The sequence below is a fragment of the Phyllobates terribilis genome, unplaced genomic scaffold (genome assembly GCF_046119375.1).
Source record: "Phyllobates terribilis strain yellow unplaced genomic scaffold, ASM4611937v1 Scaffold_11__3_contigs__length_659146591, whole genome shotgun sequence".
In the NCBI taxonomy this organism is placed as follows: domain Eukaryota; kingdom Metazoa; phylum Chordata; class Amphibia; order Anura; family Dendrobatidae; genus Phyllobates; species Phyllobates terribilis.
In genome coordinates, this window is record NW_027362771.1 from 170,916,412 (window position 1) to 170,941,248 (window position 24,837).

At 38.6% G+C, this 24,837-nt stretch overlaps 1 protein-coding gene across 1 annotated transcript in view; it reads left to right on the forward strand.

Annotated features, from left to right (window-relative positions):
* The window catches only part of TRHDE (thyrotropin releasing hormone degrading enzyme), a 1,416,750-nt gene that overhangs the window by 520,967 nt on the left and 870,946 nt on the right, over window positions 1-24,837 (forward strand). The gene's annotated exons all lie outside the window — the stretch shown is intronic.

Sequence of the window (24,837 nt, forward strand, 5' to 3'; positions counted from 1 at the left end):
ATGTCCAAGTAGTGGAGTATTGGCATGAGTTTTAAATTATTTCCTATGTCAAATGAATATATCAGAAAAAGTGCCCTACCTCACCTTTGCTAAATTTGGTTTCAAGATTCCAACTCCTTGTTGCATACTAGCAAAAATCTTCCAATGACAACCACGGGGTCACCGCATATAGGCAAATATAGAATATATACTTTATGAAAAATTGATACCTATGTGTTTTTTTTTTTTTTTTTTTTAAAGCTAGTCATCTTACATCTCACCTCTCGTGATATGTCAAATCAAGATCAAATGTAAGAAAGGATAAACGAGTACATTGATTAAAGTGGTTATCTCATCAGATCAGCTGATATGGCGATCAGCTGAACATTATTGTTCTGATCCTGGCACCTTGGCAAAAAGCTTACTTTGCCAAGGGAAACCTCATCTAGCCCCACATTTTACTTGCAGTAGACTGTTGTAGGTCAAATATAATATTTCAAAAGGTCTTTCAGAGAAATTCCAGTTGATTTAATACATGGGTGACTTAATAATATTAGACTTCAAGTTGCTCTCATAAAGTAGCTTTCTGTTCTGGATCGCAGATGGAACTTATGAGTGGAGCTAAAAAGCAGCCAAAAAAGTCTAAAGATATTGCATAGCAGGTAAACTCTTCCAAATGGTAATGACTTACATGTAGATTGTAAAGCCATAGGTTGAGATGTGCTTTAAAGTAAAATATATATGCTTTTATTTAAATTAATGTCTTATTCTATTTCATTTTTTTTTCAAAGATAAAATGTATATCATTTGGCTGCATTTTAAATGTTTACTTTACTCAAACATATTTAAGTAAAGCTCTATCACAACTCCAACAGGAAAGAAGGTGGGGTCCAAATTATAAAAGGCTTGGTTTTATGTAAAGTGCCACCATTAGGAGCAATTGCCCTCAACTACACCAATTGCAGTAGCAACTGAACCTTGGTCAATGCTACTGCTCTTCCAATACTGCTAATAATATAGTACACTTTTTATTCTTAATAGTCATATTATAAAAATTAAATTGGATTATATCTTTAACATTAAATGTTTGTGTAAATCATTTCTATTCTAAGCCATTGAAAAATATTTAAATTCTTCCCTCCAATGAACTGCAGTCATGGTGATATTTCTTTTGACCCTAAACCTTGACATGCTATAATTTTAGTTTTAATAAATATAAATAATTATTATAAATTGTGTTTAATTATAGGTTTCAGGCTAGTAAATTAAGTAGAAATAGGTAATACTTAGAGTGTAACCTGTGCTGTTCCTTTCCAGAATTGTGGCTTCCTGTTCCATTCCCCTGCTAATCTCACATGGAATGCCTGTACCTCTGTTATGCCTCTGTGTTGCTAACAAACTATACTAAAATGTGCAGTAAAAATAATGTTATTTACAAATGTTGGCCAGAAAATAAGCAATGCAGCTCCCTTATAGGCAGATCTGTATGAAGCAGCATATATGTAGTCAGTTTAGAGAAGGCTCACAAATACACAGGCAGGGATGATCAGTGATTACAGCTGTGACCCAACTCTGTAACATTTGAAGGGAGAGTATATAAATCAACACAGGGATATTGAATGTGGCTATGAGAGATCCTGTGTAGAATAAGAAGTAACTATATATATAAACCTTTACAAATAGAAACACTGGATTGCTAATAATAAATAAAAAAACAGGAAGAATATTGTAGAAAAAGTCTCAGTGAGCAGACAAGAGCCTGCCTGTAACAGTAACAAACTTACCTTCTTTTTACTGTAATCATCTTGGCAACTCTTTTGCCTGAGATGGACTTTTCTTAACAGCAATCAGAGGAGAGCAAATTAGAAGAAAGAGAGACACTTAGTGGTGACCTTTTTGAGAAGTAAATCATCAAAAAAAATGTTTCATTTTTTTTGCTGCTTTTAACATAGGATAAAAGTTGTATAAAAATCTAGTGACCATTTAAAATGATACATTATATTGCAATGATAAAAATACAGAACATAATTTAACCTCTTGCCGCAACAGCCAGCTTCAATGTTTCTGACCAGGAAGAGTAGGTCGATGGTTTGCATATATTTTTGAAAATATATGAAATTTTACAAAACTTTTAAAGGATATCATTTTAAAAACTGCATCCCTCAAAAAATTCAAAATCACAATCGTTTAGTTTGTCATTTATTAAGGTCTATTAAAGGAATTAAGGCAAAGTGGAATAAAAAAAAGGAAACATTACATTTTTTTACCACTAAAATGTTGCTTTAGACCCAAATATTTTGTTTTTAATAAGTGTAAAGCACAGTCCCAGACATAACGTCATTTGAACACTTGTGGGTAGAATTGAATAAAAAAATGTATACATACCCAAGTCAGTCAACCAGTATGCACCAACATGTAGATGAGACCTGGGAACAGATTTTGGTCGAGACATGTTTGAATCTGATCGAGAGCATATCCACAAGGATTCATGCAGTGTTGAAAGCCAAAGATGGATTTACAAAATAAAAACAAAAAAAATTACAATTTAGATTTTTAAAAGCAAAACAGTAACAATGCAGTGACATGACAATAGTCTGAATAACTAATCATATGCTAAAGAATTGCAAGTCAAATTTAAATGTCTATAACATGATGGTAGTCTCACATTCAAAACAGTAGTGGATGGTGAGCTATGGAGTCTTAAAGTCAAAAGCTCAAAACATTGTTACCCTTTTGCTTGTCACTGTATATGAGTGAGCCAAATTCCTTCTGGGAAAGCACCTTTGGACAAATAAGACCAAGAAAGAGCTCTTTGGTAAAGCACATTATTATTCTGTTTACTGAAAACGGAATGAGGCCTACAAAGAAAAGAACACAGTACCTACAGTCAAATATAGTGGAGGATCAACGATGTTTTGGGGTTGTTTTGCTGCTTCTGGCACTGAGTGCCTTGACTGAGTGCAAGTCATCATGAAATCTGAAAATCACTTAAGGATTTTGGGTCGCAATGTAGTGCCAAGTGTCAGAAAGCTGAGTTTGCGTCCTAGGCCATGGGTCTTCCAGCAGGACAATAACCCAAATATACTTCAAGAAGAACTCATAAATGAATGGAAACAAAGTTCTGGAGCGCACTGAACTGGCCAGCAATAAGTCCGGATCTAAATCCCATTGAACACATGTGTTGCTGTTGGGAGAAGGCACCCTTCAAATATGAGAGACCTGGAGCAGTCTACAAAAGAAGAGTGGTCCAAAACTCCAGTTGAGAGCTGTAAGAAGCTTGTTGATGGTTATAGGAAGGGTGCCAACACTTTTGGCCATGACTGCATGCATAAGATATATAAGATATATATAGTATATTTATCTATATATGGATAGATAGATAGATAGATAGATAAATAGATAGATAGATAGATAGATATATCTTATATATAAATATACTTATATATATATATATATATATATATATATATATATATATATACTACTCAAAAAAATAAAGGGAACACTCAAATAACACATCCTTGATCTGATTGAATGAAATATTCTCATTGAATACTTTGTTATGTACAAGGTTGAATGTGCTGACATCAAAATCACACAAAAATCATCAATGGAAATGGAAATGGAAATCAAATTTATTAACCAGTGGAGGCCTGGATTTGGAGTCACCCCCAAAATTAAAGTAGAAAAACACACCACAGGCTGATCCAACTTTGATGTAATGTTCCTAAAACAAGTCAAAATGTGTGTGGCCTCCACATGCCTGTATGACCTCCCTACAATGCCTGGGCATGCTCCTGATGAGGTTGCGGATGGTCTCCTGTGGGATCTCCTCCTGGAGGCCACACACAATACTGAGCCTCATTTTGACTTGTTTTAAGGACATTACATCAAAGTTGGATCAGCCTGTAGTGTGTTTTTCCACTTTAATTTTGAGGGTGACTCCAAATCCAGGCCTCATTTGGTTAATAAATTTGATTTCCATTGATGATTTTTGTGTGATTTTGTTGTCAGCACTTTTAACTTTGTACAGAACAAAGTATTCAATGAGAATATTTCATTCATTCAGATCTAGGATGTGTTATTTGAGTGTCCCCTTTATTTTTTTGAGCAGTGTAGATATAAATATATTTATTTATTTATATTCACATTTTATAATGCAGATACACAAGAATTCTTCTCCTTTATATCTTAGTGTCTGAGATTTAACTCCCAGTTGATTAATTGTGCTGGTTGGGCAGTGATAAATGCCTTGCTGTTCTATGAAATATCTGCAATTTTGTCTCCCTGACAGAAAAAAAATCTTCTTGACTTGTCAAAACAATTTAAAATAATTTATTTTGTATAGTGTGAGCATTCAAGGGCCAGTTACAGTGCAAAATACATGTCTAGAGGCAAATCCAACAGATAATTAAAGGTAATTATTTCTGGAAAGATATTTGTGTGTCCAAGCTGTTTAATGCTAAAATGAGACTATAAACTTTCATTTAATTGTTTTAATACAAATAATGTAAAAACTGTTAATTATCGCAGGATATTTCTGCTATTGAGCAATCTGTCCTCCAGTGAGCAATTTAAGGAGAAAATACCAATCCTGTATAAATAGAAAGAAAATATTATCTTTTCATTTTGCAATTACAGGGATTTTTGTTTAGATAATTTTCCACTGCATTGCTTTTTGCATCTTGAAGTTCCCTTATTCCACTTTGATAGCTGTTTTAATTTAAGTGTAATTAACTTAAATTCATTTATTCTTACACTAGTCTCTATTCACTAACAGAGCTGAATGCATCCTATTGTATTGGTTTAATGGTGACTATTAGATTCATGATTGAATTACATAATGCTACAGGCACAAATAGTAAAAAAAAAAGATTTTCAGATCTAAGCAACATTTCTAGCAAGAATTGTGTATTTAACATTTGAAGCAGAGAAAAAAACATAATAATTAGTCAATGACTGACTATAATTAGATATCCCATGCTTGCTGATTGAAGTATGTGACTAAAGCTTACATTTAAGGGTTTTGTCCAGTCATATGTGAATCCTCATACAATATAAAGGTCCCCGACATTACATAATTTGTGCTTATTTCTTTATCATTGCATTTTTTTAACTAAAATGATTGTGTATTTAGTTACGAAACATTTTTTTTACCCAAAGATTGTTGTAAAATTCTTCAGCCACGTAACTTCTACAGCTTCAATACATCACTGTACATAGAGTTTTAGCTAAAGGAGAGCAGATCACCCAAAATTTTAATTTGTTTTTTTTTTACTGGAAATTCTACTCGCAGATGAATCTTTCTCCACAAATTGAATATCCTTTATTATCCTCTATGGACAGACCTCAGGGTATAAGAAAAGTAAGATGTAAAAAAAATACTTATACTCACCTTACCAATCAGCTCTCTGGCCCCTCTGCTCCTTACCATCATCTGCCCAGCCCTCATTGCATCTCCTTATCAGTGCCACATGCACTGAATCCCTGGGCCGCTTCACGCTAGTTTGGGAATTCAGCTTTTGATGATGCCCAGGAAAGTTTTGCAGAAGTATGCAGAAGGTCATGACATAGTGACTTTTTGAAAAAGTTGCAAAATTTTGAGCAACACAATAATCCCCTCCTACAGTGAATTTATGTACACCAGGTAAAAAGTCACTTTTTTGTGACATTTTGCAAAACATGCTACTTTTTTATGCTATAAAGAAGCAAAATCGATTATAGGCAGAAAAAAGACAATTTTGGGCTTTGTGTAAAATTCATGAATAGCTTGAATTGCTGATATTGGTACCAAAAGACATTAGCGAAAATCACAAATCAAAGAAGAAAAGTGACTTAAAAAATCTCTCAAATGATAAATCCGGCCCTATAAATACCAGTACTTGTTTGACTCAATTTTTGCAGCAGAATTAACTAATATTACTGATAGTGTCTGGAAGTTTAAGAACAAAGTTAAACACTTTACTCAGCACTTCCTCCCCCCCAAAAAAAAGATTCCTTATTCAACATCACAGCCATTCAGAGCATGATCTTCTTCAGTGCTTTGCACATCAATCTTAGGGTTTGCTCATATGTGCGTATAAAATCAGCGAGTGCAATGTGAGAAAAAATCGCTTTACACTCTCACCAATGTTATTCATTGATGCAGTGTTCATCTGCGAGTTTTTCCTCACCTGAAATTGGGGTGAGGAAAAAATCATAGTATGCTGCATATGGCCACGTAAAAAGGCCAAGGCTCACCATTGCAAGTCAGTGGGTGTGAGAAAAATATCGCACTGCACATGGACCGTGCTTGTACCATCCAATTTTTTTGCATCCATCTCAAGGGAAACGTAACATTTCATCAACCAAGTACATAAATTCACAGCCCGAACCATAAGAATAGAATAGATAGAATAGATCTATAGAGAGGATTAATAAAAATATGTCAGAGAGATATATAATTAGTGCAGTGCGTGTGTAGTTTACTGTACATGAATTTAGCTAATAACTATAAAAATGAATGGAAAAAATGGAGTGAGGTCCCCCTTATTTTTAATTACCAACTGAGAGAAAGCAGACAGCTGTGAGCTGATGCTATTAATCTGGGAAAGAGCCAATATCCCCAGCCTATTAATATCACCTCACAGTTGTGGCTAAGCAGACAACTGCGGGTTGTTGTTAATCAGCTGGAAAGGGGCCATGGATATTGGTCCCTTCCCAGAGAGATAACACAAGGCCTCAGCCATCCCAGAAATATTCCCCAAATACCTCTCAAATATCATTTGTTCATACATTTTTACAAAAATGTAAAGAATGTTTACAGGGTTTCCAAATTATATATGGTGATTTTAATATCCCTGTATCAAAGACCATAGATTGCTCTTCATTAAGAGCTACCAGGAAAGACCTTGGCCCATTATTTATGGAATATCATCTGCATGATATATGGAGATATTTACATGCCAATGAAAAAGATTATTCCTTCTTTTTACCTAGGCATCATTCATACAGCAGAATCGATTATTTCCTAGTTGATAGTAAAATGTTAAGTAACTGTGTGAATTCATCAATAGGAGTAGCATCGTGGTCAGACCATGCTCCTATTTCTCTAACAGTGAAAAATATGCTGCAGCTAGATTCCCCACATGGTGCCTAAATACTATTGGATGCTAATTTTATTAAGGTAATAAAAGAAAATCTAATGGAATATTTTGTTAATAATGATATTGAGATAGTGTCAGATGAAAGTATTTGGTTAGCCAATAAGGCAGTCATTAAGGGAATTTTTATTAAACGTGCTTCCTTTATTAGAAGAAAATCAGAAAAGCTTTAAATAATTTAATTTCCCAAATTCAACAACTGGAAAAAAAACAAATAAAGTTTCTCCTTCCAAACAAATTTCAGACAGCTTACCAAAACTCAAATTTCTACTTCAATCTAGTTTTCTGTCCAAATATGAGCACAACCTAAGAAAGTCTAAAACTAGATTTTATGCCATAGGTGATAGAGCAGTAGCATTTTTGGCTTGAAAAATTAAAAAGAAAGAAGCCAAAACTAAAATAGACTTTTTAGAAGGCTCCAATAAATTAATTGTATGGAATCTTCACAGAACAAGAAGGTGATCTTGATGCTCCTTTTGTACAGACCAAAAGTTTGGACACACCTTCTCATTTAAAGATTTTTCTGTATTTTCATGACTTTGAAAATTGTACATTCACACTGAAGGCATCAAAACTGTGAATTAACACATGTGGAATTATATACTTAACAAAAAAGTGAAACAACTGAAAATATGTCTTATATTCTAGGTTCTTCAAAGTAGCCACCTTTTGCTTTGATGACTGCTTTGCACACTCTTGGCATTCTCTTGATGAGCTTCAAGAGGTAGTCACCGGAAATGGTTTTCACTTCACAGGTGTGCCCTGTCAGGTTTAATAAGTGGGATTTCTTGCCTTATAAATGGGGTTGGGACCATCAGTTGTGTTGTGCAGAAGTCAGGTGGCTGCACAGCTGATAGTCCTACTGAATAAACTGTTAGAATTTGTATTATGGCAAGAAAAAAGCAGCTAAGTAAAGAAAAACAAGTGGCCATCATTACTTTAAGAAATGAAGGTCAGTCAGTCCGAAAAATTGGGCAAACTTTGAATGTGTCCCCAAGTGCAGTTGCCAAAACCATCAAGCGCTACAAAGAAACTAGCTCACATGAGTACTGCACCAGGAAAGGAAGACCAAGAGTCACCTCTGCTTCTAAGGATAATTTTATCCGAGTCACCAGCCTCAGAAATCACAGGTTAACAGCAGCTCAGATTAGAGACCAGGTCAATGCCACACTGAGTTCTAGCAGCAGACACATCTCTTTTTGTTAAGTATATAATTCCACATGTGTTAATTCATAGTTTTGATGCCTTCAGTGTGAATGTACAATTTTCAAAGTCATGAAAATACAGAAAATTCTTTAAATGAGAAGGTGTGTCCAAACTTTTGGTCTGTACTGCATCAAATAAAGAAAAGCAACACTCAGAGATGATGGAGCAGCAGCCATTGTTCACAGGATCCAACAGCATGCTAAAGGCCAATGGCTTCCACTGGCACTGCTACGATACCCACGGCCTCCACCAGCAACGCAACCAGCCTAAAACGGAAATGGTGCGCCTTCTGTCCAACATCAAGTAATCACAAAACAAATGTGATATGTTGCAGTTGTTTAATGTACTTATGCAAAAGACATGTAAATTATACTTGTGACAAATGCAAACAGTACATTTAGCACCGTGAACCTTACCAATTTTTATAGAAAAAAATGAACTTTTTATTTTTTTAACTTTTTTTATCAAAATATATGTATTTACATACAGTTTGATATTATTAGCTAGAGTTTACAGTTATATAAAGAACATTTTTTTATGTGAAATGTGCAATATGCATTATTTTGCAATAAGGCCATGTAACATTTTTTGATACAAAAAAAAAAAATAAGTTTTTGATTTCATTTTTCATTTGTTTATGAACAACCATGTTCACATACAGTATAATAATGAAACAGGTATTCAAATAAAACACTTAAATTATCTAAAAATCAAGGCTTTAATACGTCCGGTCAAAAATGATTGGAACGTTATAAGTTTATAATAGACCCGAACAGAACTGCAGAGTTAAGACAATCTTATGCATTTAAGAAGTATCTATTCAAGGTGCTGTACTGACTTGAGTTGTAAAATTCATCACATTTTGGCAAAAAATACTGGTCTATAGTAAACCATCCATGGGATGAAGTATGATTAAAAAGTCTAATATGTCTATCAAGATGTATCAAATCTATCTTACATTGTGAATTTTCTTCTGGTCCAAAATGGGTAAAGTAGAATTTCAGACTGTGATAAATTTTCTGCATTCTCTACCCCTCTACTCAAGGTTTATGCTTGCTTTGCATACATTAATGTTTCCATTAATCCTCTAGCTTATTTATTGTAATTATTGAAATAATGTCATTATCTAAATCACAATGAAAATCACTAACACATTCTTGTTCAATCATTTTTTTACATAGTGATATTTAGGATTATTCTCTTTATCTATATAATGTACCAGGTTGTTTATGTAAACTTCACTCTCTACAATATTTATTGATATAATAGTTCCTGTGTTATTAGTCCAACAGAATACTCATAGATTGGGGAATAAATATGTCTATGCCTCTTCCTCTGGTGCCATAAGAGTAAAGTAGAATTTCAGACATTCATAAATATTTAGTTTTCTTTTCTGTGATTCTTGGATTCCCCGAATGCTTCTTTCTTGCTCAGGTTCATTATTCAAATACTACAGCAATGGCCATGACTGACACATATATATGCACTCATACATCCGGAAGATGCCGGCATAATAAATAATACAAATTGACATTCTGTCGGAAATATAATCAGCTCAATCTACTATATAAACACAAAGAAAGGAACTTTGTGTATTGCATATTTGAGACTACATTGATTAGAAAAAAAGCCGTATAATTGTAAAGTGGAAGGAGAGAGGGAGGTGTATTTTATAGGTATCAATAAAATCATAGAGAAGGTAAAAACAAAACTGTTTCAGGCATGGAGATCGAGTGTTAACATAAAAAAAATATATATTTTAATTTAAACTTTTAAACTCAAGCTTGTTTTCTCTAATTGAAGTAATATTTCAGAATAATCATATTTATGATGAAATTGCTTTTCATAACAGTAACTATAATTTTGATAGTAAAGCAATATTAACTTAATGATATATCACCATATAGGGTACATCATATGCCATCATATGCCATCTTCCATCGCTGATGGGTTGTCATGACAGCCAGTGATCTGCTAAAGACCCATGTGTCTGTCATGACGGTACTCCTGTGAAAGCCAGCCCATGGCTTTCTTTGCTGTTTCACCACATTTGGAATTTTTTTCAATATATCACATGATAAAATGGATGGTCTCATTCAAAAGTATAGCTCATTCTGCAATAAACAAGATCTCACACGGCTAAGTCAGTGTAAAAATAAAAAAGTTATAGCTCTTGGAATAAGGGGAGAAAAAAACAAAAGAGCAAAAACAAAAATCGCTTGGTTCTTAAAAGGTTAAAAATGACAACATTGTGGTATTTGCTAGCCAGAAAATTCTATGTAAGTTATATAAAAAGTCAAAAGCATTTTGGGATTGATATCTTTATTAGCTACCCAGAAAAATTATATTTTCAAACTTTCGAAGTACAGAGTTGCCTGAAAGTGGCATGAAAATAGCAAAAGTCACAAAATGTTTGTGCAATGCAAACTTTTCAGCGTTTTACACGGCTTCTGGACTAAACATTTTTATGTATCGGGCCTTTGTGTTTTGATTAAAATTATGTACTTGTAATCGATTATAAGGAAGCGGAATACTGGAATTGATGCAAACAGATTTGAGTGACAGTGAAAGGTTTACAAATGGCTTTAATACGAGGGTCAGTCAATAAGTAATGCCTCCTATTTTTTTTCTCCTTTTAATTGGCAAGAAATTCAAATGCAATTACATAGGTTGAAAACCAAAATAATCTCCATCCATTTCCACAGTCTTGGTCCACCGTTTAACAAGGGCATGTATTCCAGCATGGTAAAAAGCATGGTCTTGCTTCCTAAGCCATTGACGCACAGACTTTTTCACGGCCTCCTCATCCTCAAAGTGAATCCCATGATCAGCTTCTTTTAGCGGCCCAAACAGATGGAAGTCTGATGGTGCTAGGTCAGGGCTGTATGGGGGATGAGGCAAGACTTCCCATCCAATTTTCACAATCTCTGCAGTGGTGTGACGACTGGTGTGTGGTCTTGCATTGTCATGCAAAAGAAGAACATCCGCCATAGCTTTAGCGGGGCAAACTCGCTGGAGACGTGCTTTAAGTTTTTTTAGGGTTGTGACGTATCTGACAGAATTTGCTGTGCATCCCTGCTCCAAAAATTCAACCATAACCACACCCTCCTCATCCCAGAACACAGTCGCCATAACTTTCTCTGCTGATCGCACAGTTTTGAATTTTTTCTTCCTCGGTGACTCAGTGTGATGCCATTCCATTGACTGCCTCTTTGATTCTGGGTCAAAAAAATTAACCCATGTTTCGCCTCCAGTCACAATTTTTTTCAGAAACTATTTTTCAGGCTATTGTTTTTCTTGTCTCTTTGTTCTCATCGGTTAGCATTCTTGGGACCTACCGTGCACAAACTTTTCTATATCCCAGTTGTCCAATAAATTTCATAATTTTCATCACACTGCCTTTACTGAGGCAGATAATGCCACACAATTCATCTGCAGTCACCCGGCGGTCACCACGAATGATGTCATCGACTCGCTGAATGTTGCTTGGAGTCACTGTGGTTACTGGCCTACCACTCCGCGTTTTGTCAGCCAATGGTGATGGCCCTTCAGCTGTGTTACAGCGACAAACCCATCGTCTAACAGTACTGACATCCACTGTTGCATCACCGTACACATTTTTAAGTCTCTCATGAATTCGAATGGGCATTTCACCTTCTGTATGCAAGAATTCAATCACAGAACGTTGTCTAATATGAACATCGATGTCAGCCATTTTGCAAACGGATACAGTCCTGCCACCTGTTGGTGCAGGAAGTTGCAATTGCTGTGGATTGGAGAAGAAGGTTTGAGGAATTGTGCCAAATATGAATATTTAACATAACTACCTTATTTAAGGAGAAAAAAAATAGGAGGCATTACTTATTGACTGACCCTCGTAACACAGCCCATTGCCCAATCAATTGTGTATGAATGTTGTCTTAACTTATACTGTTAACTAATACAGCCCTGTCACAGGAGTGTTAATAAAGCTAGAGAAATAAAAAAATGTCCACCCACTAAGAGTAACATTTTCTGTTTGCTAAGGAATAAGGCTATGTGATATTGTTATTTCCAAATTGTGTTGTAGTCTACCAGCATCCCTGAATAGTTTAGAAAACACAAGTTTATTAAAAAATAGCACAATTCATAGTAAAAGGCATCATAGTGCAAAATAGGGGGACTAAGGAAACAGAGTGAAAACAGTGTCTTGAATCTGTAAGAGTTTTTTGTTGTAGCCTATTGCAGAATAGAAGTGAACTGTTTAAATACTTTTCAATAAATCATAATAGAGAGGTTAGATGTCAAAGAAAAGTAAGCAATACAAAATAGACAAATGGACAGAAAGATCAATTCAACAACATATTTATTAGCAATATCTATATAATTATACTCAAATACATTAAATCTATTCTAAAGTGAAGACGCTATGGCGCACACGACTCTATATCCAGTGTGCCTCTCACAGTAAAATGTGCTATCAATACAGACTTCTTTTAAGTCTATTTACAGTTTTTAATCCTTTGACTTCAAAATCAGCAAAATAAACCCCTAAAAATGTCTCAAAATCCCTGACAACATTTGTATACAAATATTATTGTGTGGTTATAGATCACAGATGTGCTCGGATAAGTGTTTTTTAATTTTTCTTACACTAAAGGAAGATTTAGCTTGCTGGTCAATGGAAATGGAAAAGGAATATTTTTTTGCAGCTCTAGAATCCACAAATGCCTAACTAAAAAAACTTATAGGATGTGGGGGAGAATGGAATAATTGGTGGAATATAGCATTAACCTCAATGTTATCCCTATATTTTCACCTACATCTTGGAGTGGCTTTAAATCTGAGATAGTTGATCTGAGAATGACCACACCCTCCACAGACATATAAACATTTTGACAGACATTATATTTTCTTGGAGAAAGGCAAAGAGTTACATGAGCAGTTCCTTCTCTTGAAGGAGACTTGAAGTTAGTTTTGACTTTTAGAACTGAGCAATCCCGATCCAGCTCCCTAATTCGTTTCCTGAGTAGCAAATCTACTATAGTGTCAAAGAGACCAGATCATAAAATTATTTTGGCAGATCCCTACTAGCTTTATCCTGTATTACAAATGCACTGAGAACATTGCCCATAGGACCTCTTTATTCAAAACTAGATTAGATTACAGAGTGTGAAACTGTATAAAATATTGTCGCACAGAGTTGGAACCTTTTCATAAGTGTAAAGGATGGTGGTAGCAGAATGAACTTGATCTGGCATTTCAAACTCTTTGTGGAAGAGGGAGAGGAAGGACAAGTGTAAATAGAATAATTCCATTATCACAAGGGTAATGCTCAGGCCATTTCTTCTCCAGAGGGCATTGAAAATATATACACCACTCTTGTTTGGTCAGACTCAAACTGCTGACGACAAATATCAAAGTGCGTAGTATTATAATTGAAAAAGCTGAAGTGTTCCTGTGGAACAGGGCAGGGGTTGGAAGATGAGTTGAAGTTTGCCAGGGAAAGCATCCTAAGAAAGAGTTTCTAAATAAATAGATTGTGGCATGTATTATAATTCAGTATGTGACGCAATTGGAGCTTGATCTTATGAGTCCATCTGTGCAAAGAAATCATGCACATCCAGTTAAAAAACAAAGATATTGAAATCGCTAGTGAAATTTAAACCATTTATTTTCCTAACGTCAGGACTTAACTTCTGGGAATGTCCAAGGATATGTTTTACGCTCTTGCTTTTTTCCCCTTATCCTGCTTGTCTAATACTGTTCCTTAGTGGTATTCTGGTAATGCTGGTGTTTTTCCTTGAACCAGTTAACAGAGAGTGAATACTGTCCATACAAAGAGAGATGTTTTTTGATGTGCCATATAGGTAGCATGAGTTACTTTGCCTGACTGTAAGGCAGCCAGAATGTTCCGGGCATTGTCACTCATGACATTTCCAAGCTGTGGCTCATGGGGAGCCAACCAGCATGAAAATTGCTGCTTGATACACAGTAGCAACTCTCCTGCTGTATGTCTTATCTCATCCATGCTTTCAAGCTGTAAAACTGTTGGCAGTGCCTTACCTTGGATGAGCTAAAATAATTAGGTTGTGTGAAATCAACATTGTGCCCTGTGCCTGCTTGTGTCTTTTCTGTTGATCAGGTTCCAGTGTAGGTTTAGGAAGATAGAGATAACTTCTGCCTGGCAGTGTAAACTGTTCTATCTGTCAGTTACAGAGGCTTCCCAACAAGTTGAGACAGTGCACAGCAGGATTTTGATGCATTTACCCAGTGTTCTATGAAGGAGAGAAGGGAAAAAAAGAGTTAGATAAAACATCCAACGTTTAATTGTTCATTAAGTCCTTTGGGAGTGCAAGAATCTAGCTGAAATATCCATTGGCATATTTTTGTAGGATACGTTTGTTCCAGTTCCCCTTTTTATCATGCTGCTTTACAACCTCAGCCACACATAAGGAAGTGGATCTAGGGTCACCTTGATGAAATTCTCTTAAATTTTAAACTAGGAGGGTGGCCCTTTTATGCTTAAGGTCACCCACGTGTTCCCCAATTCTCTTCCTTAATTCATGTCATTTGTCCCCAGCCTGTGCAGTATCCTAGGACAAAGATAGAGAGGAGGCTAATGAGATTGTTCCATGCAGGGTAGGTCCTCCTGCATGTAGACTTGTACCTCTTGGCAATGGACTTGGGGACCGTCTTCCCCTCTGCCTCAGCCATCTTGTTCCGGAGGGACACAGTCTTTCTCTGCTCCGTTGTCGCGCAAATCTTCTATTGTCTCTCCGTGTCAGAGGTGTCATGGTCTGAAGATGAGAGGTCTGTGCAGGTTTTCTGAGAGTCTTCACTTGAAAAGTTATAGACTTTGCATTTCCTAAAGTCCCCCAGATCTCAAAGAAATTGTTTGTGTGTTCTATTTTTATGGGACACTTGGTACTTTTCAATGGAAGTTTGTAAGTTAGCCTCCCTTCTGTTGAAGTCTTAATCGGACTTATACTTGAGGGTTTTGGCTATCAGCTAATTCAATTGTTTAGATGATTACTCAAAATTTTTTCTTCCTCTACTAATAGGGTCATGAACCTTAGGGTGCTTTCACACTGTGTTCCGGCACCCCTTCAGTGGCCCCGTTGAGTCTTTTGTCTGAACACCCTGCAAAATGGGATTCGAGTGTATGCACTAATGTAGCCATAGACTTTATTGGTTTGACAGAGTGAACGTGTTGTTATGACCTGCTACAAGCACTAAGGAAAGAAAGGAGATCTGTCCCTACAATAGAACTAAGTTAGATCCCTACGATGTAACGGGGAACCTGATCCTGCGATCAGACCCGCTAAAGTCCTCGGCTAGTCTGTACGAAGACCTATAGATGCAAGGGAGGGATCGCTACAAGAACTAGGGACTGGGATAAAGTTGGACACCTCCTAGCAGAAATTGTAGCAGGAAAAGACAAACACACAACATAGAACATAAAGGTCCGAAGACCTAGCTAAACTGACTGAGAAAGGTAACTAAGCACCAGGCTAACTTAAGAGTAGAAATTACAATGAAGTCCAGCAAGGCCAGGAGGGCGGAGCAGGATTAAATAGGCAAAAAAGGTCATGTGACCAGCAAGATAGAAAAAACCTAACAGGAGAGTTCTAACAGTACCCCCTCTTCTATAAGGATCCTCCGGATCCCCTAGGCCCAGGCTTATCAGGAAACCTCTTGTGAAACGCTCTGACAAGTCTGGAAGCAGAAACATCATCCGCCCTCACCCATGAGTTATCCTCGGGTCCGAAACCCTTCCAAGCGACGAGATACTGCAAACTCCCTCTATACCGTCTAGAATTTAGGATGCGGGAAATTTCGTATTCTCCGTCCTCCTCCCCCGGAGGAACAGTGGCAGAGGCGTCTCCATCCGACACATAAGCTCTTTTCAACAGAGAAACATGAAACACCGGATTAATCTTCCAGGAGGTAGGAACCTCCAACCTAACAGCAGATTGGTTAACTACCTGAAGCACCTTAAAGGGCCCTACAAACTTGAGACCCAATTTTTTAGAAGGAATCCTCAACCGCAGATTCTTAGAGGTCAACCAAACCATGTCACCAATAGCAAACAAAACCTCTTTCCGTTTCCTATCAAAGTACCTCTTTGATTTTTTGTTAGCCTCCTGAAGATTACCACGCACATCCGTCCAAACTCTCTCCAAATCACCGGAAAAACTCTCCTCCTCAGGCACAGCCGATACCAATTTGGAGAATGACCCAAAAGACGGATGTCTCCCAGAACAGCAAAAAAAAGGCGAACAACCAGCAGAAGAGGATGTATGGTTGTTAAGAGCAAACTCAGCAAGTGGCAGAAACTCAGACCACCCCTCCTACTTGTCTGCCACAAAACAACGCAAGAACTGCTCAACATCCTGATTCTTCCTTTCTGTCTGGCCATTAGACTCAGGATGATATCCGGATGAAAACGACAAATGAACTCCCAACCTGTCACAAAAAGCACGCCAAAAATGAGCCACGAACTGAGGTCCCCTATACGAAACAATGTGAGTAGGAACGCCATGTAGTCTGACAATTTCCTTGACAAAGGCCTTAGCGAGTGTCTTAGCACAGGGCAGTTTGATGAAAGGAACCAAGTGACACATCTTGCTAAAACGGTCCACGACCACCCAGATGACTGTGAAACCCTCAGAGGGGGGAAGGTCAGTAATAAAGTCCATAGCCAGATGTGTCCAAGGTGCACTAGGAACCTCCAGAGGGCAATGCAACCCCGCTGCAGGAGTATGTGAAGACTTAGATCTAGCACACACCGTACATTGGCGCACCCACTTAATGACTTCCTTCTGCCATTCAGGCCACCAAAAACTGCGACCCACAAGTCTCTTGGTCTCAGAAATTCCTGGATGACCAGCCAACCGAGACTCATGACACTCAACAAACAAATCTCTCCTAAAGGTCCTAGGCACAAACAACCTCCCATGGGGAGTGTTAGATGGGGCATTCTCCTGTGCTTTAAGAATCTCATCTTCCAAAACGGAGTCCAATGCAGCAATCACAACATCTTCTTGTAAAATGCTCCCCTCCTCCTCAGCACCGACCATGGGAGAAAGGCTGCGAGACAAAGCATCAGCTTTAACATTCTTGGTACCCGGGATGTAAGTAACGGAAAAATTAAACCGCGAAAAAAAAAGTGCCCACCTAGCCTGACGGGCATTCAAGCGCTTGGCAGCATCAAGATAGATCAGATTTTTATGATCAGTGAAAACCTGAATGGGAAATTCAGCACCTTCCAACAGATGACGCCAGTGTTCAAATGCGAGTTTAATAGCCAGCAATTCCCGATTACCAATATCGTAATTAAGTTCAGTCTCAGAAAATTTTTTGGAAAAGAAAGCACAGGGATGTACTCCATCGTTGTTTTTCTGAGACAACACTGCACCGACCCCCACCAAAGAAGCATCAACCTCAACCAAAAATGGCTTAGTCACATCAGGCTGCATAAGGATGGGAGCAGAGCTGAACCTCTCCTTTAGAAACACAAAAGCTTCAATGGCCTCAGTAGTCCACTGAACCGCATTAGCACCTTTCCTGGTGAGATCGGTCAGTGGTTTGACAATAATAGAAACATTTTTAATGAATTTTCTGTAATAATTGGCAAAACCCAAAAACCTCTGTATCGATTTCAAACCAATAGGCCTAGGCCATTCCTGAACCGCCTGAACCTTCACAGGGTCCATCTCAAAGCCCTCGCTGGAGATAATGTAGCCCAAAAAACTAATTCTCTGTACAGCGAACTCACATTTCTCCAGCTTAGCAAAAAGCGATTTGTCAATTAATAACTGTAATACCTCACGTACGCTCCGCCAATGAGACTCCAGATCCGGTGAATAAATCAAAATGTCATCCAAATACACAACCACATTTTTGCCGATCAAAGGTCTAAGGATGTCATTAATAAGATTCTGAAAAAAATGCTGGAGCATTGGTAAGACCAAAAGGCATAACCAGGTTCTCAAAATGACCCACAGGAGTGTTAAAAGCAGTCTTCCATTCATCACCCTCCTTCATGCGCAACAAATTGTATGCCCCCCGGAGATCAATTTTAGAGAACCACTTGGCCCCCACTAACTGGTTAAACAAATCAGGAATCAATGGCAGTGGGTAAGGATTGCATACAGTAATTTTATTAATCTCACGAAAATCCAGACAAGGACGTAAACCGCTGTCCTATTTTTTAACAAAAAAAAATCCAACAGCCACAGGAGACTTGGAAGGCCTAATGTGACCGGCGGCCAAGCTTGTCTGTATGTATTCCTCCAAAGCCTTTCTCTCAGGAATAGTAAGATTAAATAAACGACTTTTAGGAAGAGTCACTCCAGGGACAAATTCAATGGTACAATCATAGTCTCTATGGGGAGGCAAAATTTGTGACTCCTCCTCAGAAAAAACTCTCCAAAAATCATGAATAGGTACAGGTAATTCCCCTTTTTCCACCGCAGCAATACATCCGTTACAACACTTGTCATAACACTCAGGGCTCCAGGACTTAATTTCATTGGTAGACCAATCCAGTACAGGATTGTGCAATTTTAACCAGGGTAACCCCAAAATTACTGGAGAAGGCAAATTATTTAATACCACCAAATCCAAATTTTCTTGGAGAATACCATTCATAGTGAGGGGAAATTCACAGACCTTGTGAGTAACACTCTTCAAGGGGGAGCCATCGACAGAAACCACAGCAATAGGGGATGACAAAGGTTTGGGTTTTAATTTAAGTTTTTCCAAGAATCCCCCATCAATCACATTCAGAGTATAACCACAATCCACAAATATCCGAAATTCAATTAATTCTTCCTGAGCAGCAGTAGTAGCAGAAAGAAATACCCCCTTAGTATTTAAACAGGCAATACGGGTGTAACTGACCTTTTTTTTTCTTTGTTCATATGAAGCACACAGTTCTTAATAAAATGGTCAGATTTCCCACAATAAAAGCACAAACCTTCAGAAGATCTGCTGTCTTTTTCCTGAGAGCGGGGTGCCTTCGCCCCAATCTCCATCGGCTCTCCAATGTCAGTACAGACCCTCTCAAGACTCGGAGCTGACATGGCACAGGATTTACTCTCATTAACCCTTGCACGCTGTCTCCTGTCCACCCGTATAGCTAATTGCATTGCCTCCTGCAAGTTTCCAGGTGTGGGATAAGCAATCAGCAAATCCTTAACCCTTTCACCTAGCCCCGCAAGAAACAAACTTTTCAAAGCTGAATCGTTCCACCCCACCTGGGCAGACCACCGACGGAAGTGAGAACAATATTTTTCCTCATTACCTGATCCCTGCCTCAAACGTCTCAATTCAGTCTCAGCTGATGAGACATGATCAGGATCATACAACAAACCCAAAGCAGAAAAAAAACTATCTTCTGATCTAAAGCATGGATCACTAGGTTGGAGAGAAAAGGCCCATCCCTGAGGTTCTTTGTGCAAAAGTGACATTATGAACCCTATGCGCTGTGATTCATCACCAGAGGATCTGGGTCTCAAACGAAAATACAACAAACAAGCATTTTTAAAGGAAAAAAATTCTTGTTGATCACCAAAAAATAAATCAGGCAAACGTACGTTTGGCTCCACAAAATGTGCTCCAGAACAGCTACTCACGTGTTGTTGGAGCTCGGCTACCTCCAGAGAGAGTCCTTGCAGGAGTTGAGCCAAATCCTGAACCGACACCATGATGGAAACTGGAAGTCTTTCCTTAGAGATATTTTTGGGCTGGACTTACTGTTATGATCTGCTACAAGCACTAAGGAAAGAAAGGAGATCTGTCCCTACAATAGAACTAAGCTAGATCCCTACGATGTAACGGGGAACTTGATCCTGCGATCAGACCCGCTAAAGTCCTCGGCTAGTCTGTACGAAGACCTATAGATGCAAGGGAGGGATCCCTACAAGAACTAGGGACTGGGATAAAGTTGGACACCTCCTAGCAGAAATTGTAGCATGAAAAGACAAACACACAACATAGAACATAAAGGTCCGAAGACCTAGCTAAACTGACTGAGAAAGGTAACTAAGCACCAGGCTAACTAAAGAGTAGAAATTACAATGAAGTCCAGCAAGGCCAGGAGGGCGGAGCAGGATTAAATAGGCAAAAAAGGTCATGTGACCAGCAAGATAGAAAAAAACTAACAGGAGAGTTATAACACGTGTGCTCTGTCATGCATCATTTTCGGGTGTGTAAGCCTACTGGAGATGGATACCCAGACGAAGTCTTTGACATCTGAGTGCCTGCCTCCAGTAGGTATACATTCCCAAAAATTATACATGACAGAGCACATGTTCACTCTGTCGGCACTATGATAGTCTACAACCCCGTCGGCACATATGCCCAAATCTCATTTTGCGGGGGTACTGACGTAAGCTCCAACAAACGGCTGCCAGAACGCAGTATGATAGCACCCTAATAGATGAAGCTACTCACTCCTTTTCCAATGTCAAAAGAAACTGGGGGTTTTGAATTCTGAGCGAAAGTGAAATATTGATATGAAGCCGCCTAGGTACAATATTCGGTTTGATGTCATTTTCAAGGTCTTTTATTTCCCATCAGGAACTAAGATTATCTCTATAGCTGTATAAAGGTCCTTAAACAATGTTCTCAATGTAGGAAAGTCACTGCTAGAAGCTGAGAAATCATGTGAGGTCAGCATCCTCCACCCATGAGTCTACATTGATAGGACCCGTAAGAAAACCGTCCATAATCATACAAAAGCAAATGGACTTACAACATCAATAAAAATAAGTGGGATTTGAACTTGTCTAGCAAAATAAAAAAATTCTCCCCTATAAAAATATCCCTTTAGTATTACCTATTTAAAAGAAGATAACATGAAAATCCCAAAAAGTAAAAATATGTAACATATTATTCAGAATATAAGACGCGTTTTCCCTCCCCAAGTTAGGGGGGAAAATGGGGGTGCATCTTATTGTCCGAATATAGGTTACTGGGGTGGCGGCGGCGGAGCGGAGTCACAGGAGGCAGGGTCGCTGATGCAGAAAGCCAGCAATGTTAGAAGTGGGTCCCGGGATGGTAGGAGGGGGTGTCTCGGCTGTGTGAGGTTGAGGGCCTGGGGCTTCAAGAAAATGTTGGCGGTGAGGAAGGAGCAGAGTCCCCACTCTGCCCATTGATTTCCTAGCAATAGGCTTCATCATTGAGCTGAGATCTAAATCTGCCCATGCGCTGACTCAGGAGACCATTTTCCTGAAGCACATTGCTGGGAAATCAATGGGCAGAGCAGGGACTCCCCTCCTACTTCATTACCAACATTTTCTTGAAGCCCAAGTCCCGCAGCCTCGCACCACTGGGAAGCCCCCTCCTCCCAGCCAGGGGCCCGCAGCATCGCCCCACTCCTGCCACTGCAGAATTCCTGCAGTAGTGATCCTGCCTTCTTTGAACCCTCTCCGCCACCGCCACCGTGTGTTTTATAGTCCGCAAAATACGGTAATACATATAGAGGGTGAAATAAGTATTGAACATGTTACCAATTTTCTAAATAGTGTGAGGCAGTGACCTGGATCGTATACGAGGGACGTTATATATCCGCAAGACTGTTTATAGAGACCTATTAAATCCATTGCAGTGCATTGCAGTCACAAACTCACCTGCGGCTGCAATGCAGGAATGAAGGTGAGCATTGACCTGGTCAGGCTATCTGGCTAAGGCAGATTAAGTAAAACCCAGCAGGGCCTTCATTTCTTGGGGGAGGCTACAGGAAGGCAGTGGAGCAGCCTCCTCCCTCCAATCCGGGTTTTCCAGTGGCTCTTGCCAAAGGTCCTTTAAAAACCCTGCATTAAGGATTAGTGTTGTTCTATGTTGGAACCTGCTAGGAGCATAGCAGGAAAGCTCAGCAGGATTGAGTGTGGCTGAACCCACACCTGGGAAGGCTCTGCACCTGTCAGGCTCTGAGCGGCCCGGCGTGGCCGTTGCTCACGGCAACCGTTGTTTAAGGACTCGTGTTAACCCGACTGCGAACCGGAGGACTTTTCTGTTTACCCGTGAGTTGCTGAATAAAGCTTTTTCTGTTGGACTTGCTTGGGTCACTGCCTCAGTTACTGCACGGTGTGAACACTGCCGTTTTACAATAGTAAATATATTTCTAAAGGTACTGTTGACATGAAATTCTCACCAGATATTGAAAACAACCAATCCAATCCACACAGGCACTTAAATCAAATCATACATGTTCATAAATTAAATTATTTGTAATAATGAGTAATCATACAGGGGAAAAGTGTTGAACACATCAAGAAATAGAGGCGCAAAAATCCAGGGAAAGTCATAATACCAGCTGAAATCTATCAGTAACTAGAATGCAATCCTGCCACTTAGTGAAAAATAATATCAGTTGACTCAAATGAGGGCCTATAAAAAGGTATCTTATTACCAAGGTGCCACACAAGAAGCATCTCATGATGGGTAAAACCAGTGAGCTCAAGACTTTCGCAACCTTATTCTTGCAAAACATACTGATGGCATTGGTTACAGATGAATTTATAAACTACTGAATGTTCCGGTGAGCAGTGCTGGGGCCATAATCCAAAAGTGGAAAGAACATAATTTCACCATAAACTGGGCACTACCTGGTGCTCTCCTAAATATTTCAGACAGCGGAGTGAAAAGACATATCAGAAGTGTTGTCCAAAAGCCAAGGACCACCAGTGGAGAGCTACAGAAAGGCCTGCAATCAGCAGGTACAATTGTTTCAAAGAAAACTATAATTAATGCACTCAACCTCCATGTCTTATATGCACATTTGCCATGCAAGACACCATTCCTGAACAAAAAGTATGTTCAAGCGCGTTTAAAGTTTGCTTAACAATATTTAGATAGACCTGTGAAATATTGGGAATAGTATGATCAGATGAGACCAAAATGTAACTCTTTGCATGCCATAATACACACCATGTTTGGATACAAAAAGTCACCACATATCACCCCCAAAACTCGATACCAACAGGAAGGTTTGGAGGTGGGAATATCATGGGATGGGACTGTTTTTCAGCATACGGCACTGGCATACTTCATGCAATTGAATGAAGTATGAATGGACAAATGTGCCGAGACATTCTTGATAAAAATCTGCTGATGATGAAGATGAAACAAGGGTGGATATTTCAGCAAGACAATGATCCCAAACACACAGCCAAAGAAACTCTCAATTGTTTTCAGAGGAAGAAAATAAAGTAGCAAGAGTGGCCCAGCCAATCACCTGACCTAAATCCAATAGAACATTTATGGACAGAGCTAAAGCTCAGAGTTCATAAAAGGAGCGCACGGTACCTTCAGGATTTGAAGAGTGTTTCTGTGGAAGAATTGTTCAAAATCAATCTGAACAATGCATGCGACTAGTTTCTCCTTACAGGAAGCATCTTGAAGCTGTCAGAACCAACAAAGGCTTTTGTACGAAGTATTAATTACATTTCAGTAAGCATGTTTATTACCCTTTCCCTGTGTCATTTCTCATTATTACACATAACTTAATTTATGGTCATCTATGGTTTGATTTCTGTGCCTGTGTGGATTGGATCTGCTGTTACCGATATTGGATGAAAATTTCATGTCAATAGCACCTTAAGAAATATTTTTACTTAGAAAATGTGTGACATGTTCAATATTTATTTCATCTGCTGTATAATGGCTCATGTGGTTTGGATCCCCACAGTAATACCACACAAATACAGGGCTAAAAAGGGTCAGGGTGGCAAGAGGGGACCTAGATAGTTTCCCTCAATGATGTCCCCTGTTTGTAGCTCTGCCTGACCACAGAGGTTGGCACCCTAAATAAAGGACGCAAGTCTTTATTTAGGGTGCCAACGTATTGACGTATTTGGCATGGGTATGTGGTTGAAAAACAGGAAATAATTGGTAAGCAGGTTGGATTTATAATTTTATAGTGTGCCTTATGATCTCTACTGTCTTACTGGTGGTGACAGCTATTCGATTGATCATAGGTGGTTTATATTTGTTGTTACTGTCATCAGTATAATCAGTATATTATTTTCTTAATCTCTGATTTTATCATTATACTTGTTCATGACTATTTTTGTAATACTCAATAAAAATCATTTTTTGCCATCATTGGTGGATATTTGACTCCATGCCCCCTTTTTTTAATATGAAGATATGAATTTAGATTAGAGAAGAGTGTAAATAGTGTGATAGGCAAATGACGTCACCGCTTGAGCAGGAGAATTCTCCCACGCTGGGACGGCATTTAAATGGCAGACTGGATGGTAGCAGAACACTGCCATCCAGAATGCCATCCTTCAGAGACACTGCGGTGCGCAGGCAATTCCCCCACGCTGTCAGTGACGTGCATGAGGTGAGCTGAGTTCATTGGACATGAACTCGGCTCATCTGGATGCTGTCACAGCCAGACACTGAGGAGCTTCACTGAGGAGCTTCTCAGTGTCTGAGGCATGGCAAGCTGGACGTCATTCGCCGGCACCACATGCGCAGGAGAATTGTCCCACATTGTCAGTGACGTGCATGA